The following is a 20,303-nucleotide window of genomic DNA, read 5'->3' as shown; positions in this document are numbered from 1 at the left end:
ATATATATATATATATATATATATATATATAAAAGCTGCCAAATCGACTATGATATAATGATATAACAGTATTAATGACGATATATCGTTTCAGTTAAAATCTCAAAAGAAATTGGGGCTGATTTAAAAAATAAAAAATCAGAATTCTATTTGAATGCTCTCTTTTAACTGTAATGGTCCGAATAAATCATAATATTAGAAGCGTATCGATTTGTGTTCAAGACAAATTTATTTCAGTCACTTGGCCACCGCCGTCCACAAGGCGTCGCTGTTGTATCCTCGGGGCGCGGCTTGCCGTATTAATCCGCGTGTGTGTGTTTTTGAAACTCGCTGGCTTTTTCTCGTGTTGCCATGTGTGCCTCGTAGGAAGCACTTGAGAGCGATACTCTTTTTTTTTTAACTTCTTATTATTTATAACTTCTGTTAAACATCCCATTTTAAAATCAGTTTTCGGGGTCGCTTCCTTTTGAACCCTGTGGATGTGCTGAAATGACGGATCAACTTGAGCATATCTTGTCTCAGCTGGTACAGCCCGACAATGCGATCATACAACAGGTACGGACAGCTAACTAACTTGTTATTTTACAATTAAATCCTTGTAATTGTATAACCCAATCGATAAATATCATGCAGTGCTAACTATATTTAATGAACTAGCAATTATTTTGAATATTGAATACGTGTTTACATTGCCTGTACACTGATTTGCCGTCGTTGTGTGTGTGTGTGTGTGTGCTTTAAATTTATTTAATGGTCCAGTTATTTTAGATAATTATTAAATTAGTGGCTGGTATTTTTGTGCTAGTTTATGTCGTATGGTTATTACATTAATTGTTTTTGTGTGTGTCAACGTGCTGTCATTCGGGGCCGTATTGACAACTCTTTAAGTTAGCTTTATATCTGTCTAAAAATACAGGTAAAATAAATACACGAATAAAGAAGTGTAGTTGTATTAGATATACTCGTAAAGTATGTTGTGTTTTAGGGTATGTTTTCTTTGCTGCTGTCTTAAATGGTGAACAAACCAACCGAAATCCGGGTTACCGTTATTTTACTTTTAAAAAGCTACGTACAAAAACACATTAACTGAATTGTCCTGATTATAACTTAGTTGGAGCGTCATTTTTAGTATCGTTTTTAAATATTACTGTGAATTACTTATTTTGTAACAATAATATTCATAGCTGTTCTTTTTTTTTTTCTCTCATCCCTCTAAAAAAGTTGTCGAGGCTTTTAAGTCACCAATTAATAGCTCAAGATTATAAATGCTTGTGATTGAACTTGAAGCTACAAGTGCAGCGAAATTGGTTATTTTGCCGGTATCACTTACTTTTCAATATTGTTTGTCCACAATACTAGTAGCATTTACATTTAAAGCCTAAAAAAAAATACAGCACACATGTGTTTTTTTTTTGTTTGCGTGTTGTCATTTTTTAAAAATATTAAGGTATTTATTTTTATTAAGTGTTTTATACCGTACGTCACTGGTCTGTGTGCCACTTTATTTTTATTTTTTTTATTTTTCTAGAAACCAAGTTTGAGCCAACTTCGTGTTTTCCCTCAGCTTTAATTACAATTAAAAATATCCCTTATTTAATTTTGAAATTACCAAAAACGGTTTTTTTTTCCCTCGATGTCAAAGGGACGCGAGGAGAAAACGGTTATAGAATTTTTAGTTCAAATCCGGGCGTTCTAAAGCAGCCGTCTCGCTCAGGGGAAATTCGGCGCACTGATTGGCTGCACAGTTTGCCGAGACCGCTTATAATAAGCGGAATTGCCGCTTGTTTTTGTTTTAAAAAGATGGAGACAGGTTCACAGTCATCGAAATGTTTTACCTGAGAAATCCGTTCAATAAAACGTACAGTTTTCCACAGCGAGCTAGTACAGTACGAGACCCATGGTCCTAAAACAGGATCTGCGATGAAAATTGGTACTTGCGGCTGGCAAGTCTCGGGTTTGTGGTGAAATTAAATCTGCGGGGTCGCAGCCCTTAGAAAGTTTTACGAAAGCCGTTATTTTTATTATTATTATTTTATTTTCGAGGTGTTTGCGGATCGTGGCAAATCGCTTTTGTGAAACCGGCCCCTGATTGGCTGGTGATGACGGCATGTTCGATTTGGCGGGAGTGGAGCGAGCGTTTCTTCTTTTTGGTTCAAGTTGGTACAACGGGCATTAAAAAATTAATTAATTTTTAATATACTTTTTGTATTTTTCAAAAACAATACGGGAGGTGGGGCTTTTTCTTATCGAGCTCCTGAATTGTAGAGTGCTTTGCCTTCGTTCGTCTGGGAAGTTGGAACCGTTAGTTTTCCAGTCAAGACTAAAAACGTTTTTTGTTTTGTTTGTTTTTTTAAATAAAAATGGCTTTCTTATCGTAGTGGGTTTTAATGTAACGTTTAAAATTTCTGCTTTTGTATTAAGTGGATGCTGTTATTTAAATGGTCTGACTGTTGTATGTGTGTGACTGTACAAATGTGTTTTTTTTTTCTTTTTCTGCTGTCTATTTCTGCAGTGCTTTACGATACTTTTTGTATAAAAAGCGCTCTATAAATACAATAAATAAATATATATTTATATATATATATTTTACCTCTCGTAGGCAACAGCACAACTGAAGCAAGCCTTTAAAGACCCGGCAGTAATACCGGCACTCTGCGGGGTAATGACCGCCTCACAAGATGCCCAGGTTAGTAATTCATGAAACTTTGAAACCTTTTTTGAAGTTTAAAAAAATATATATATATATAGACGGGAGAAATAAAGAAGGTTGGACTATGCCTTGAGAAAAATACATACGAGACTTAAGAAATAAATTAAATAACACGCCTTCTCGGATATATTGTGAAAAGTGTTGAATTTAAATCAAGGGAAGTAATGTTAAGACTTTACAATGCATTAGTAAGACCTCATCTAGAATATTGTGTTCAGTTCTGGTCACCTCGTTACAAAAAGGATATTGCTGCTCTAGAAAGAGTGCAAAGAAGAGCAACCAGAATTATTCCGGGTTTAAAAGGCATGTCGTATGAAGACAGGCTAAAAGAATTGAATCTATTCAGTCTTGAACAAAGAAGACTAAGCGGCGATCTGATTCAAGCATTCAAAATCCTAAAAGGTATAGACATGTCAACCCAGGGGACTTTGACTTGAAAAAAGAAACATGGACCAGGGGTCACAAATGGAGATTAGATAAAGGGGCATTCAGAACAGAAAATAGGAGGCACTTTTTTACACAGAGAATTGTGAGGGTCTGGAACCAACTCCCCAGTAATGTTGTTGAAGCTGACACCCTGGGATCCTTCAAGAAGCTGCTTGATGAGATTCTGGGATCAATAAGCTACTAACAACCAAACGAGCAAGATGGGCTGAATGGCCTCCTCTCGTTTGTAAACTGTCTTATGTACTGTAGGAAAGAGTCTCTTCTTTCTTCAAAAGCTCATTTTGAGGTGGTGCAAATTAAATGTTACAAATTCTTCTTTATTTGCTGATTTCAGCTTTAAAGAATATTGGGTTTAATACTGAAAGCATATATTTTTGATCTACTCCAGTGGGACTCCACTCTGGTCCCTAGAGATGGATTCCAGTCCAGGTCTTTCATCCAACCAGGTCCTAAATTAGTTAATTGCCTCTCAGCAGCTTCAAGTAACTCCATTTAGAACCTGCTTGAGTAAAAAAAACCTGGACTGGATTAGATCGCCTGGGCCGGAATTGAGTACCACTCAAGTCAAGTGTTTAATTTGGGCAATATAGCGTTTACACACTTCTCATAATAGGGACACAGAGGCCAGTAACGATGTATCTGTACGTGTTTATCTGTTCAGTCTGTCTGTTCAGCTCCACTTTTTGTATTTACCACCACACCACTGATCTGCTGTTCGACTTGTCTCAGGTCCGTCAGTTTGCTGCGGTCATGCTGAGAATGCGAATTTCTAAGCACTGGAGGAAGCTGGCCCCCCACATCAAAGAAAAGTAGGTGGATACGGCTGCCCTTATTTATTATTATTATAATTATTATTAATGAGTCATTCAGCGGACGCTTTTTATCCAAAGTGGCTCACAGAGCCTAACTACTGCTGCTGCTGCAGAGTCACTTCCAATAGGAGCTTGTTTGTTTGACGTCTCATCCGAAGGTCGGAGCAGTTTTACTGGCATGACAAGAAGGAACACGTATTGCCGAAGCAATGTGTTAACAAACATTACAAAACATTAAACATTACCAAAACATTTCCCCCTCTACCTTCTTTCACCCTCCCTTGCTCCCTCTCTTCTCCCTTCCCTCTTTCACCCTCCCTGTCTCCTGTACTCTGTTGTAGGCCTGTGATGGAATTGTGACGTGGCTTGTTCACTGTGTGTGTCTCATTTCTTTCTTTCTTTCTTTTTTCTTTCTTTCTCTCTCTAGTCTCAAGGCGGTGGTCCTACAAGCTCTGCAACAGGAAACTGAGTGAGTATCTGATATTGTCTGATATATAAAATACACATACAGTTCAGTGACAAACGGTTTGATTAGGCGTTGAAAAAGACTTCTGATCAAAACATTTGTTATTGAACTTATGTGTGTTTTTGCGTTTCTAAGTGTAGCACTGATGAGGGTTTGATAGTTGTGAATGATGCCTCAACCCCCCCCCCCCCCCCCCCCCCCCCGGATGATCTCCACCATCTCTCTCTGTCTCTCTCTTGGAGGTCTTGAAAGCTTGGGATTAATTGTATAGCTGAGCCTCACTTCTCTTTGTCTCTGATCGCTCTCTCAATTCAAATAAAAACAAAAACATCGTACCAAATTATTATTATTATTATTATTATTATTATTATTATTAGTTTATCTAGCAGACGCCTTTATCCAAGGCGACTCACAGAGACTAGGGTGTGTGTGAACAATGCATTAGCTGCAGAGTCACTTACAATTACGTCTCCCCCGAAAGACGGAGCACAAGGAGATGAAGTGACTTGCTCAGGCTCACACACACACACACACACACACACACACACACAGTGAGTGAGCCGGGATTTGAACCTCCTGGTTACAAGCCCTTTTCTTTAAATGATTGCAGAAAAAAAAAAAAAAATCTACCGGTATATCAAAAGACACAACATAAAAGATGTGTGTGTCTCTGTGTTTTTTTTGTTTTGTTTCCAGACACAAGGTGCGTCACTCTCTGTCCCAGCTGGCGTCCGTGCTGGTGAGGCGAGAGAGCCTAGACCATTGGCCAGCACTCCTCAACTTCCTGAACCAATCAACCAAGAGCACCAGCCCCGAGGAGAGACAGGTAAATACAATAGAGATACACAGCACACTGTGGAGCAAGAGCGCCACCCCCAGGAGAGACAGGTAAATACAATGTGGTGTGTGTGTGTGTGTGTCAATGCTCTCTCTCTGTCTCTCTCTCTCTCTCTCACAGATCGGGCTGCTGGTTCTCAGTAAGGTGATGGATTCGAACCCGGAGCCCTTCAGGCCGCACTACAAGGAGTTGCTGAAGCTGTTCGGTTCCACCCTGGAGGATCATGGGAACGCGAACGCCATGTTCTACTCCGTCCAGACGCTGTCCGCCATGGCAGCCTTCCTGGGGGCTGAAGAGCTGGTGAGCAGAAAAAAAAAAAAGAGAACCTACATATGAGCTATGGACCAAAAAAAAAGATTAACAGCAATTTGATATTTTCTGTCTACAGAACCTGACCAGAACCCTAATCCCGAAGCTGATGGTTGCCATTAAACATCTGATACAGACAAACCAGGTAAATATAATATTATTATTATTATTATTATTATTATTATTATTATTATTAATAATAATCAGTGCAGGGGGCTCTCCATTGCCACATGCGCTCTGTAGCAGGGAGTTTCCGGGGGGGGGGGGGGCGATGCTGTCTGGGCGGGGTACGGGGTTCAGGTCGGCTGGGGAGTCCTTGGCTTACCGGGCACCAGCGACCCCCAGCGGCTGGCCGGGTGCCTGCGGGCTGTCCCGTACGCAACTCAGAACTGCTTGGTCCTGAGGTGGCTGCACGGCGGGCTTGCAGTGTGGAAAAAAGCGGGCGGCCGAAGGCACTCGTTTCGGAGGACGTGTGTGCTCGTCTTCGTCTCCCCCCCGAGTCAGTCCGGGGGTTGCAGTGGTGAGCCGGGTTGAAATAATAATTGAAAATTCCAAAAATCGGGAGAAAATTGGAAAATGAATACAAATAATGGGTTCAGTAATTGTTTAGGGTGAGGAGCTGCTGTCTGCGAATTGAGTCTCTTCATTGTGGAAACACCCCCCACTCCCTTCAGGTCCAGGCCAGCGAGGCGATGGAAGTGTTCGACGAGCTGATGGAGAATGAGATGCCCATCGTTGTGCCGCACGTCTCGGAGTTCGTTCGCTTCTGTCTGGAGGTCAGTCAAGCAAACAAAGACGCGCATTGTTTTATTTCTCTGTGTCTGCAGCTCTGGACAAAAGTTTTGCATCCCCCTCTATATACAGAATGAACTAATTCAGCTTCATAGAGTCCAATGAAAGCTGCTGAATAATGTTCCCTTGTTAACATATTGAATTACACACCCTCTATATAGAATGAACTCCCTCAGCTTCATAGAGTCCAATGAAAGCTGCTGAATAATGTTCCCTTGTTAACATATTGAATTCCACCTCCTCTATATAGAATGAACTCCCTCAGCTTCATAGAGTCCAATGAAAGCTGCTGAATAATGTTCCCTTGTTAACATAATGAATTACACACCCTCTATATAGAATGAACTCCCTCAGCTTCATAGTCCAATGAAAGCTGCTGAATAATGTTCCCTTGTTAACATATTGAATTCCACACCCTCTATATAGAATGAACTCCCTCAGCTTCATAGAGTCCAATGAAAGCTGCTGAATAATGTTCCCTTGTTAACATATTGAATTCCACACCCTCTATATAGAATGAACTCCCTCAGCTTCATAGAGTCCAATGAAAGCTGCTGAATAATGTTCCCTTGTTAACATATTGAATTACACACCCTCTATATAGAATGAACTCCCTCAGCTTCATAGAGTCCAATGAAAGCTGCTGAATAATGTTCCCTTGTTAACATATTGAATTACACACCCAGCGCTTTGGAGTTTTCCCAGATACCTAAAAAACTGACTGGAGAAGTCACGCAAAGTTAACAGCTTTCGCTGGGGATTAAATCGGGAAGATCGTCAGGAACTTGAGTTGCCTTGCAGCAGACAATTGCTGGCCACAGCTTGGATGTTAAATTGAGGTGCTTTTCTGACTCTTGTGTGTTTTGTCAGATCGCTGCCAACGCAGCCCTGGACGACGGCGTCAGAGTGAAAGCGCTCTCCTGCCTCCGCTTCCTCATCAGACTCAAGGGAAAGGTAAGACTGGATCTGCTGCGCTGCTTTTAACATCAACGCTGCTCCTCTGAGTTCAGACCAGGGATGGGAATCAGACTCCTGTCGCACAGCAGTGTCACCCAGTCCAGGTTTTACTACCAGCTTGATCAGCCCCCAGTGTGTCTGGGTAACAAGCTCAGGTGTGTCTAATTTATTAAACTCCTAGTGAAACCAGGACTGGATCACACTGCTGTGCAACAGGAGTGCAGTGTATTGATCTTGTTTGCATGTATTTTGATACCCGTCACTCTAGCCCTCTACATTGATGATCCACTCTGCTAGTTTGACATTGATGCATAGAAAAAAAATAATTGGACACAACAAATGTCCTGTCCTGTAGCTGTTGCCCCTGTGTATTGATATTTATTATTGTTATTAATTTCTTAGCAGACGCCCTTATCCAGGGCGACTTACAATTGTTACAAGATATCACATTATTATTATTATTATTATTATTATTATTATTATTACATACAATTACATTATTTTTTACACATTTATTTTTTTACATACAATTCCCCATTTATACAGTTGGGTTTTTACTGGAGCAATCTAGGTTAAGTACCTTGCTCAAGGGTACAGCAGCAGTGTCCCCCACCTGGGATTGAACCCACGACCCTCCAGTCAAGAGTCCAGAGCCCTAACCACTACTCCACACTGCTGAGAGAATGTATTTACTCACCACCCCTTTGCCATACCCTTCTGTATATTCACTCCCTACCCCTGTGTGCAGAATGACTCCAGTTTGATCTTCTAACCCTCTCTCTATTGACCCTGTAGTTTGATTCTCTACTCTCTCTCTCAGGCCATCCTGAAGCAGAAGCTGCTGCCCCCCATCCTGCAGGTGCTGTTCCCAGTGATGAGCGCAGCGCCCCCCCATGGAGAGGAGGACCCCGAGGACCTGGACACAGAGTCAGATGAGATAGAGGACAAGCTGGAGGCACACACCCCCAAACACTACGCAGCGCAGGTGAGACGCACACACCCCCACACACTCACACAATAATATAAATGAATAAAATCATTGCTCTTGTTCTAGGTGGACAGTGCAATCTTAGTTGAAGCTACTCGGATAAAAGGGGCCTGTCAGTAACGTGTGTGTCTCTTGACAGGTCATTGACATGCTGGCCCTTCATCTGCCTGCTGAGAAGCTGTTTAATCAACTGGTGAGTCTCTGAGTCTCTTCTCTCTCTCCGTGCGTGTCTTTCTGTCTGCTAACTCTCTCCCTCTTTTCTCTTTCTCTCTCAGACCCCGATGACAGAAGCTGCTCTGCGCAGTGAGAACCCGTACCATCGCAAAGCCGGGCTCATGTGCCTCGCTGTGCTGGCTGAGGGCTGCGCCGACCACATCCGACAGAAGTGAGTTTGAGAAAGGCAATCGGAAGCGGTTCAGTTCAGTGAATGTGTGTGTGTGTGTGGTTGGCTTGGTTTTGATGACCCTGTCCCCTCACTCCCCTGTGTTTGACAGGTGATGTGCCGCACGCTGGGGGATGAGAGCCAGTGAATGTGTGTGTGTGGTTTGGTTTTGATGACTCGCTCCCCTGTGTTTCAGACACTTGCCTGCAATGCTGCAGGTGATGTGCCGCACGCTGGGGGATGAGAGCCAGTGAATGTGTGTGTTTGGTTTGGTTTTGATGACCCGCTCCCCTGTGTTTCAGACACTTGCCTGCAATGCTGCAGGTGATGTGCCGCACGCTGGGGGATGAGAGCCAGTGAATGTGTGTGTGTGGTTTGGTTTTGATGACCCGCTCCCCTGTGTTTCAGACACTTGCCTGCAATGCTGCAGGTGATGTGCCGCACGCTGGGGGATGAGAGCCAGTGAATGTGTGTGTTTGGTTTGGTTTTGATGACCCGCTCCCCTGTGTTTCAGACACTTGCCTGCAATGCTGCAGGTGATGTGTCGCACGCTGGGAGATGAGAGCCAGTGAATGTGTGTGTTTGGTTTTGATGACCCGCTCCCCTGTGTTTCAGACACTTGCCTGCAATGCTGCAGGTGATGTGCCGCACGCTGGGGGATGAGAGCCAGTGAATGTGTGTGTTTGGTTTTGATGACCCGCTCCCCTGTGTTTCAGACACTTGCCTGCAATGCTGCAGGTGATGTGCCGCACGCTGGGGGATGAGAGCCAGTGAATGTGTGTGTTTGGTTTTGATGACCCGCTCCCCTGTGTTTCAGACACTTGCCTGCAATGCTGCAGGTGATGTGCCGCACACTGGGGGATGAGAGCCAGTGAATGTGTGTGTTTGGTTTTGATGACCCGCTCCCCTGTGTTTCAGACACTTGCCTGCAATGCTGCAGGTGATGTGCCGCACACTGGGGGATGAGAGCCAGTGAATGTGTGTGTTTTGGTTTGGTTTTGATGACCCGCTCCCCTGTGTTTCAGACACTTGCCTGCAATGCTGCAGGTGATGTGCCACTCACTGGGGGATGACAGCCAGGTGGTGAGGAACGCTGCTCTCTTTGCACTCGGGCAGTTCTCTGAACACCTACAGGTACTGAAACACACAGGCGCAGACAGGCACACACACACTGACACACGCACACACACACTGACACACATACGCACCGACTGCCTGACACATCCTAGACCTTGCAGAATCACAAGGCCAAAAGTTTGTGATGTGCTGCTGATGAATAATTTTTGTGTGTGTCTGTCTGTGTGACTTGACAGCTTTGGCGGTTTTGCCAAAGCAAACTTAACTCTCCCTCTCTCTGTCTGTCTGTGTCTCTCTCTCTCTCTGTGTGTCTGACTCTTGTCTGTCTCTCTCTGTGTGTCTGTCTGTCTGACTCTCTCTCTCTGTCTGTCTGTGTGTCTGTCTCTCTCTCTCTCTCTCTCTGTGTGTATGTCTGTCTGTCTCTCTCTCTCTCTCTCTCTCTCTCTGTGTCTCTGTCTCTCTCTCTCTCTCTGTCTGTATCTGTCTGTCTGTCTGACTCTCTCTCTGTGTCTCCAGCCTGATATCAGTAAGTACTCAGATGAGCTGATGCCTCTGCTTCTAAACTACCTCTCTGGGATCGACGGCAGGAAGGGAGGTCACGTGACCAAGGCTTACTACGCGCTGGAGAACTTTGTGGAAAACCTGGGTATGTTTCGTCAGTCCGACAGCCCGCCCGCTATCACTACCCTGATCATCAGTGTCATTATTGTCATTATTAGCATCGTAACTGCCGTCATCAACCTCCTTCTGAGCTCTGTCTCTCTCTTTACCTCTCCTGCCTGCCTGTCTGTCTGTCTCTCTCTCTGTATTGTATGTATGTATGTTTGTCTCTGTGTTTGTGTCTCTCTCTCTCTCTCTCTGTGTCTCCCAAGTTCCGCCCCTGTGTTGTATAGCGGAAGTCTGTCTCTCGCACTTACTTTTTCACATACATCTATAGGAGAAGCATTTATTGTCACGTTGCACAGCTGTCTGATCCATTTGAGTTTAATAATAAGACACACCTGAGCTTGTTACCTAGACACACTGGGGGCTGATCAAGCTGGTAGTAAAACCTGGAATGGATCACACTGCTGTGCAATAGGAGTCTGATTCCCATCCCTGCGATAATAATGCTGGTTATCATCACAGGGATGGGAATAAGACTCCCGTTGCACAGCAGTGTGATCCAGTCCTGGTTTCACTAGGAGTTTAATAATAAGACACACCTGAGCTTGTTACCTAGACACACTGGGGGCTGATCAAGCTGGTAGTAAAACCTGGAATGGGTGACACTGCTGTGCAATAGGAGTCTGATTCCCATCCCTGCTTTGTTGTTGCTGCTGCTGTTATTAATTTAATTATTCTGAATTGCCTGTATAGAGTCCAGGAGTTCCTAACGCGTTTCTCTGTGTCTCCAGGTGATAAGATCGAGCCTTACCTGCCCACTCTGATGGAGCGAATGCTAACGTCTCTCACCTGCGCGGAGAGCATTCGAATCAAGGAGCTGTCTGTCAGCGCCATCGGAGCGATAGGTGAGCGAACGGCTTCATAGCTTTAGGAGGCTTGCTGGTCCCAGCGGTTAAAGAAATGGGCTTGATAACCAGAGGGTTCAAATCCTGGCTCAGCCACTGACTCGCTGTGTGTGTGTGCGTCACTTAAAAACTAAATAGCAGGGTTCTGAAAAAGATAGCGTTGCCTGTCCCCGATGTGTTTCTACAAGTGTTTAAATAATGTTGTTTTTCTTTTCATTTGATAACAGCCTGACAATTTTTTACACTTCGAACTTTTAAAGTCTGTTTTCAAAGCTCTTTCCAAATTGGCAGCCAGTACAGGCTATGCCACTACCGACCGTGCCGGGAGTTTCTGGGGGAGGGGGCAAGAAAGGGGACAGTATGTGTCTCATTGTGGGTTTTTTTTTTTACACTTTTTATTTATGTTTTTATTTGATAATTCAAAGTGTATTATTATATTTTGAGTGTTTCCTGCTGTGTAGCGATTTGGATGCCCACAGGATTTTATGCCCGGCTTTAACTCCGCCCCCTCTTCCCCTCTCAGCCAATGCCGCGAAGGGAGCCCTGCTTCCATACTTCCAGCCAGTGATTGACAACCTCAAAGGCTATCTGGTCAACACCTGCGAGGAAGTGAGGTCACTGCAGATACAATCACTCGGTAAGGGACACACACACACATCACTTCCTGTCTGTGTCTGTGGGTTTTGTGTACAGAAATAAGTATTATCAAAAATAATGTTCTGAAATTCCAGCTACCCACTGTACCTATCTACAGCTCTGGACAAAAGTTTTGCACCCCCCTCTGTATAGAATGAACAAATTATACAACTGTAAGTCACCCTGGGTAAGGGTGACTTAATAAATAAATAATACATTTTCCTTCATAGAGTCCAGTGAAAGCTGCTGAATAATGTTCCCTTGTTAACATATTGAATTCCACCCCCTCTATATAGAATGAACTCCCTCAGCTTCATAGAGTCCAATGAAAGCTGCTGAATAATGTTCCCTTGTTAACATATTGAATTCCACCCCCTCTATATAGAATGAACTCCCTCAGCTTCATAGAGTCCAATGAAAGCTGCTGAATAATGTTCCCTTGTTAACATATTGAATTCCACCCCCTCTATATAGAATGAACTCCCTCAGCTTCATAGAGTCCAATGAAAGCTGCTGAATAATGTTCCCTTGTTAACATATTGAATTCCACCCCCTCTATATAGAATGAACTCCCTCAGCTTCATAGAGTCCAGTGAAAGCTGCTGAATAATGTTCCCTTGTTAACATATTGAATTCCACACCCTCTATATAGAATGAACTCCCTCAGCTTCATAGAGTCCAATGAAAGCTGCTGAATAATGTTCCCTTGTTAACATATTGAATTCCACCCCCTCTATATAGAATGAACTCACTCAGCTTCATAGAGTCCAATGAAAGCTGCTGAATAATGTTCCCTTGTTAACATATTGAATTCCACACCCTCTATATAGAATGAACTCCCTCAGCTTCATAGAGTCCAATGAAAGCTGCTGAATAATGTTCCCTTGTTAACATATTGAATTCCACACCCTCTATATAGAATGAACTCCCTCAGCTTCATAGAGTCCAATGAAAGCTGCTGAATAATGTTCCCTTGTTAACATATTGAATTCCACCCCCTCTATATAGAATGAACTCACTCAGCTTCATAGAGTCCAATGAAAGCTGCTGAATAATGTTCCCTTGTTAACATATTGAATTACACACCCTCTATATAGAATGAACTCCCTCAGCTTCATAGAGTCCAATGAAAGCTGCTGAATAATGTTCCCTTGTTAACATATTGAATTACACACCAGCGCTTTGGAGTATTCCTAGATACTTCACGACAAAACTGACTGGAAAAACGTGACATTTCAAAATGAAAATACCTGCTGTACTCTCTCTCTCTCGCTCTCCCCCCTCGCTCTCTCAGAGACTCTGGGTGTGCTGGCCCGCACTATTGGGAAGGATGTGTTTTGCCCGCTGGCTGTCAGAGTGTGTTCAGCTGGGACTGAACCTGAGCAACACAGTGGACGATCCAGACCTGAGGCGCTGCACGTAAGAGTGTGTGTGTGTGTGCGTGTCTGTCTGTCTCTTCGCTGTGCGTGTGTCTCTTTCTGTATTCTCTGTATTTCTTGTCTGTTTTCTTTCCACTCTGTGTGTCAGTCTGTGTCGATATGAAGTGTCTCTCTCACTCTCTCAGGTACGGCCTCTTTGCCTCTCTCTCCACGGTCCTCTCCTGCCTCCCTCGCTCCACACCTCCCCACCATCACCACGCTCATGCTGATGTCACTCAAGTCCACCGAAGGTGTCACGGTGAGTTCAGCAGGGTCAGGGCCATTGAGTACCTTCCTCAGTATAATGTGTGTGTGTGTGTGTGTGTGTGTGTGTGTGTGTGTGAGATATTGGAAGTGTGTGTTTCTTCTGTTTTGTTTGTGTGGCTCTTGTGATTTTATTACAGGTAGTTCAAAACTATATTCTCTCTCTCTCTCTCTCCTCTCTCTCTCTCTCTCTCTCTCTCTCTCTCTCTCTCTCTCTCTCTCTCTCTCTCTCTCTCTCTCTCTCTCTCTCTCTCTCTCTCCTCTCTTCTCTCTCTCTCTCTCTCTCTCTCTCTCTCTCTCTCTCAGGCTCACCTGAGTGAGGAGAGCCAAGCCCTTCCTCTTGCTGGATGATAATGATGATGACGATGAGGATGGCTCAATCGAGGCGGGAGGAGGAGGAGGAGGAGGAGACAGACACGGCCGGGTGGGTAGACACCCAGCTTCCCTCTGAAGGACTGTCGCACTTCACAGCAGGGCTATCAAACGCCGCTCCTGGAGCGGGCTGCTGTTCCTTCTGGCTTTCTCTTTCACCCCGAGCTCTCAATTACTTAATTGGATATATATACTTATACTTGGATATACTTAATTGGGTAATATTTGATAAACCGGACCTCTCGCTCTCTCCCTCTCCCTCTCCCACCCTCTCCTCTATCCTCTCTGCCCGTCTCAAATTCAAAGTTGCTTTATTGACATGACAGCATTGGCGGTTTTGCCAAAGCAAACTCACTCACTCTATCTCTGCTCTCTTCTCTCTAGGTTCAGTGTTGAGAACGCCTATATCGATGAGAAGGAGGATGCCTGCGATGCTTTGGGAGAGATCGCCTTTCACTCTGGGTAAGGAGGAGTGGATCACACACAGAAACCCCATCATTTCAACAGCATAGCAAGCACATGTGTGAAGAGAGGTGGCCTCAAAGTGTCCTGTTGTTGCGTGGGATCTACACTTTTAAAAAGGGTTGGGGGGTGGGCGGTTGCAGTCTGGGGTCAGGGTTTGTTGGAGTTGGGGTTGGGGGTGGGGTTGAGGCGTGGGGTGGGGGGGTTGACGTTGGGGTTTGGGGTTGGGTAATGTATAGTTATAATGGATGTATATGATTGATGTTTTAGATGGTTTTTCTGCTGGTTGATTTTCTCCTGCTTGATTTTTTTTAATAGAACCTCAACACACACGTTGCAGTAGTTTTACCATACCTGCACTTTCAAGTGCCCCCTCAAGCACAGGTGTCGTGTTATTGCATTCAAAAACTTGTGCAATTTAACAAAAAAAAACTAAAAGAAACTCTTTCCCTCCTCCCTGCATCCCTCCATCCCTCTCTTCCCCTCAGCTCTGGCTTCCTGCCCTACATTGAGTCCTGCTTCCAGGAGGTCTACAAGATGCTTGATGTTGAGTTCGACTGCATGGCCTTGTATTGTTCAGGGGCTTGTTGAATTATTATAGACACACTTTGAGTCTGTCTGTCTGTCCTGTTTTGTATCTCTGTATTCACTCTGCATGTCTCTCCCCTGTCCAGGGATGGGAATCGGAACTCTTATTGCACAGCAGTGTCATCCCATTCTAGGTTTTACTACCAGCTTGATCAGCCCCAGTGTGTCTAGGTAACACAACACCCCTCCACACGATGTATTAACCTCTTAGAAATCACAAAAGAAATGCAGATTGTACTCTATTATTATAAAGATATACTGGAGCCCCCCCCCCCCCCCCCCTCCTTCTCCCTCAGCAGCCCCACTTCCCTCTGGTTCTTTGGTGCCGACCCGATCTGTATGTTTGTTTGATTTGTGCTCCAGTTTCCCCATGAGAATGTGCGCAAAGCTGCCTACGATGCCATGGGCCAGTTCTGCAGAACTCTGCACAAGGTGTGGAAGGAGAACCCCACAGAACTCAACAGAGAAGGTACGACTCTCTCCTCCCTCTGTCTGACTCTCTCTCTCTCAGCCCTTCAGCAGCTCCTCTCCATGGTGTTCCCTGCCTCTGTATTGATTCCTCCCTCTCTCTCTCTCTCTCTCTCTCTCTCTCTCTCTCAGCCCTTCAGCAGCTCCTCTCCATGGTGTTCCCTGCCTCTGTATTGATTCCTCTCTCTCTCTCCTCAGCCCTTCAGCAGCTCCTCTCCATGGTGTTCCCTGCCTCTGTATTGATTCCTCCTCTCTCTCTCTCTCTCTCTCAGCCCTTCAGCAGCTCCTCTCCATGGTGTTCCCCTGCCTCTGTTTTGACACTCGCTCTCTCTCTGTCTGTCTCTCTCGCTCTCTCAGCCCCTTCAGCAGCTCCTCTCCATGGTGGTTCCCTGCCTCTGTATTGACTCCTCTCTCTCGCTCTCTCTCTCTCTCTCGCTCTCTCAGCCTTTCAGCAGCTCCTCTCCATGGTGTTCCCTGCCTCTGTTTTGACTCTCGCTCGCTCGCGCTCTCTCTCTGTCTCTCTCTCTCTCGCCCTTCAGCAGCTCCTCTCCATGGTGTTCCCTGCCTCTGTTTTGACTCTCGCTCGCTCGCTCTCTCTCTCTGTCTCTCTCGCTCTCACAGCCCTTCAGCAGCTCCTCTCCATGGTGTTCCCTGCCTCTGTTTTGACTCTCGCTCTCTCTCTCTCTCTCTGTCTCTCTCTCTCTCTCAGCCCTTCAGCAGCTCCTCTCCATGGTGTTCCCTGCCTCTGTTTTGACTCTCGCTCACTCGCTCTCTCTCTCTCTCTCTCTCTCTCTCTCAGCCCTTCAGCAGCTCCTCTCCATGGTGTTCCCTGCCTCTGTTTTGACTCTCGCCTCACTACTCGCTCTCTCTCTCTCTCTCTCTCCTCGCTCTCTCAGCCCTTCAGCAGCTCCTCTCCATGGTGTTCCCTCTGCCTCTGTTTTGACTCTCGCTCACTCGCTCTCTCTCTCTCTCTCTGTCTCTCTCTCTCTCTCAGCCCTTCAGCAGCTCCTCTCCATGGTGTTCCCTGGCCTCTGTTTTGACTCTCGACTCCACGTTCGCTCTCTCTCTCTCTCTCTCTCTCTCTCTCAGCCCTTCAGCAGCTCCTCTCCATGGGTGTTCCCTGCCTCTGTTTTGACTCTCTCTCTCTCTCTCACTCTCTCTCTCTTCTCTCTCTCTCGCTCTCTCAGCCCTTCAGCAGCTCCTCTCCATGGTGTTCCCTGCCTCTGTTTTGACTCTCGCTCACTCGCTCTCTCTCTCTCTCTCTGTCTCTCTCTCTCTCTCAGCCCTTCAGCAGCTCCTCTCCATGGTGTTCCCTGCCTCTGTTTTGACTCTCGCTCACTTTCGCTCGCTCTCTCTCTCTCTCTCTCTGTCTCTCTCTTCTCTCTCAGCCCTTCAGCAGCTCCTCTCCATGGTGTTCCCTGCCTCCTGTTTTGACTCTCGCTCACCTCGCTCGCTCTCTCTCTCTCTCTCTCTCTCTCTCTCTCTCGCTCTCTCAGCCCTTCAGCAGCTCCTCTCCATGGTGTTTCCCTGCCTCTGTTTTGACTCTCGCTCACGCTCGCTCTCTCTCTCTCTCTCTCTCTCTCTCTCTCTCTCTCTCTCTCCTCTCTCTCCCTCTCCTCCTCCTCTCGCTCTCTCAGCCCCTTCAGCAGCTCCTCTCCATGGTGTTCCCTGCCTCTGTTTTGACTCTCGCTCACTCGCTCGCTCTCTCTCTCTCTCTCTCTCTCTCCTCTCTCAGCCCTTCAGCAGCTCCTCTCCATGGTGTTCCCTGCCTCTGTTTTGACTCTCGCTCACTCGCTCTCTCTCTCTCTCTCTCTGTCTCTCTCTCTCTCTCTCAGCCCTTCAGCAGCTCCTCTCCATGGTGTTCCCTGCCTCTGTTTTGACCTCCTCGCTCACTCGCTCTCATCTCTCTCTCTCTGTCTCTCTCTCTCAGCCCTTCAGCAGCTCCTCTCCATGGTGTTCCCTGCCTCTGTTTTGACTCTCGCTCGCTCGCTCGCTCTCTCTCTCTCTCTCTCTCTCTCTCTCTGTCTCTCTCGCTCTCTCAGCCCTTCAGCAGCTCCTCTCCATGGTGTTCCCTGCCTCTGTTTTGACTTTCGCTCGCTCTCTCTCTCTCTCTCTCTCTCTCTCTCTCTCTCTCTCTCTCTCTCTCTCTCTCTCTCTCTCTCTCTCTCTCTCTCTCTCTCTCTCTCTCTCTCTCTCTCAGCCCTTCAGCAGCTCCTCTCCATGGTGTTCCCTGCCTCTGTTTTGACTCTCGCTCTCTCTCTCTCTCTCTCTGTCTCTCTGCTCTCTCAGCCCTTCAGCAGCTCCTCTCCATGGTGTTCCCTGCCTATCTCAAGGCAGTGAAGGAGGAGCGGGACAGGCAGGTGGTGATGTCGGTGCTGGAGACCATGAACGAGATGCTGAAGGACTGTGGGGCGGAGGCCATCCGGACACCCGGCCGGCTCGACCAGATCTGCAAGGCAATCCGAGACATCCTGCAGAAGAAGGTGAGAGAGGAGGGGGGAGAGTGTGAGAGAGAGGGGGAGTGTGTGAGTGACTGTGACAGGCTAGCTGCAGGGATGACTTCAGGCCAGAAAGAAACACACAGACAGAGACAGTACTGGGCTTGAAAATGAGACGCAATGGCTGCGATCAGTGCGTTTTAATAAACAAACAAAAGGTTTTAAACAGAAAACAGGACACGGCACTTACGCCAAAATAAATAGACAAACAAAACGGATTAACACTAAACCAAACAGTGGACGGACAGACAAACAAACACGGTGAGTAAAAGAAACTTAAATTTACTTTTTTCCTTAGTTTTAGTTTTTTTAATTCTCTCCTCTCCACACCCGTTCTCCACTCACCGAACACACAACCCCGAGTGAGTGAAACGTGAATCTATATATACAATTGTGCTGGGATTCAATTACCAATTAATTATTCACTTGAACCCCAGCATGTGAACTAAATCTGTGCAACCCCATGCTTACATATTATTAACTACTTTAACCCTTTGCAGTCCATTTATTCAGCGCGTCTCAGGCCCGTCAGGTCCAATTTATTTTCACACACTGTTTAAAAGAATAATTTTTCACAGTAAAACAGGTTTTAAAAGGCACTGCATATCAACAGGACACTCAGTACTGCATCTCCAGCCCCACCCCTCGTTCGCTGTATTTTACAAATAACTCGTAATAGTAGTACATACCGTTAAATCATCTCCTGATCACTCGTTTTATCACCAAACTCCTCAACAATGCGATCCAAGTCGTTATTTTATTACTGTAACATCTCAAAAAGCTCTGCAAATGTCTGTGATATTCTCTGAGCTCTGGATGCGGAAGCAGCTATCTTGTTTGTTTATGTCCGTCTTATCTATGTGGTGTCGGGTCTATCAGTATTCATGAGGTACGCCCCCTTATTTATTTTTTTCTGCTTCTATCCGCTCCTATCAGTCTCACTCGGCCATTGAATGGTTTTATCGGCTTTTTCCGGAGAAAAAACGACTAGAGACCTGTTTTTTGTGTCTTTTTGATGATGTCGGACCCATAGAACCGCAAAGGGTTAAATGCACGTGAAGTGCCTAAATACAATTATACATTTTAAACTCTCGTGCTCATTACCCGGATTATATCCTGTGTACCAACTACAGTACAACAACATTAACACACGCAACATACAACATGAAACACAAGAATACACACAGGGGCCGGGCACAGTGACACACACAAAGAGAGAGACAGGTTGTATCTGTGTCTCTGAGTCCCGGACCCTGTGATACCTGCACTAGTTTTTGATCGCTCTCCTCCCTCTGTCTCCCAGGCGGCCTGTCAGGATGGAGAAGACTACGGTGAAGACGAGCAGCAGGTAAGAAAACGAAGGAGACGAGGGGAGAGGGGGAGGGACTCACTGGGTGGAGGGACACAGTACTGTACAGGGCTGCTGGGATGTGTGTGAACAGAAACCAAGTAAAGCTGGGTCCACACCTGAGCGATCAGTTGCGCAACTTAGTTGCTTGCAACCGAGTCGCTTATATGTGGACGTCCCTGCAACCAGTTGCTTGAAGAGTAGAGCAGTGCAACCTCCTGAGAGACTTCTGTAGACACAGGCGATCACGTGGCAATTCGCCAACTCTGATTGGTTCTTATGCTGACTGCATGGCTTGCATAGTGTCAAAACCAAAAAAAACTACTTCACCTTGTAGATGGAATAAAAATGTAAAAAAAAAAAAACTGTCCCCTCAGTTATCTTAAAAAAAAAAAAAAAAAAAGAATCTTGTAGACGCGGGAACCTTGTGGCACAAGTAATTGCTCAGATGTGGACACAGCAACTGAGTTGCGCCATTTCAGGAGCAATTGGGTTGCGCAACTGATCGCTCGGGTGTGGACCCGGCTTAAGGCTTAGACACATTTGATCAGGGTTTTTACTGGGCCTGTCTCAACACTGTGTGATATGTCCCCTCTCTCTCTCTCCTCTCTCTCTCTCTCTCTCTCTCCACGCTGTTCTCCCCAGGCGGAGTTTGACTCGATGCTGCAGGAGTATGCCGGTGAGGGGATTCCTCTGCTGGCTCTGGCCGCGGGGCCCCAGGAGTTCGCTCCGTACTTCGCTGGCTTCCTGCCACTCGCTGCTCGCCAAGGCTGTGAGTCCCAGAGTGTGTGTGTGTGTGTGTGTGTGTGTGTGTGTGTGTGTGTGTGTCTGTCTGTCTGTCCTGTGTGTGTCTTACTGTCTTATTATTGTTATTCTTCACACTCGCGCTCTCTCACCCTCCTCTCTCTCCTCTCTCCTCTCCCCCTCTCCTCTCTCTCTCACCCCTCTCCTCTCTCTCAC

At 45.8% G+C, this 20,303-nt stretch overlaps 1 pseudogene; it reads left to right on the top strand.

Moving 5' to 3' along the window:
• Positions 1 to 286: 286 nt before the first annotated feature.
• Positions 287 to 20,303, top strand: part of LOC117399007 (importin-4-like) — a 22,223-nt pseudogene continuing 2,206 nt past the window's right edge.

This window comes from Acipenser ruthenus, chromosome 44, assembly GCF_902713425.1.
Source record: "Acipenser ruthenus chromosome 44, fAciRut3.2 maternal haplotype, whole genome shotgun sequence".
NCBI lineage: Eukaryota > Metazoa > Chordata > Actinopteri > Acipenseriformes > Acipenseridae > Acipenser > Acipenser ruthenus.
Note: the sequence above shows the minus strand (reverse complement) of the source record. Positions and strands in the feature narration are given on the sequence as shown.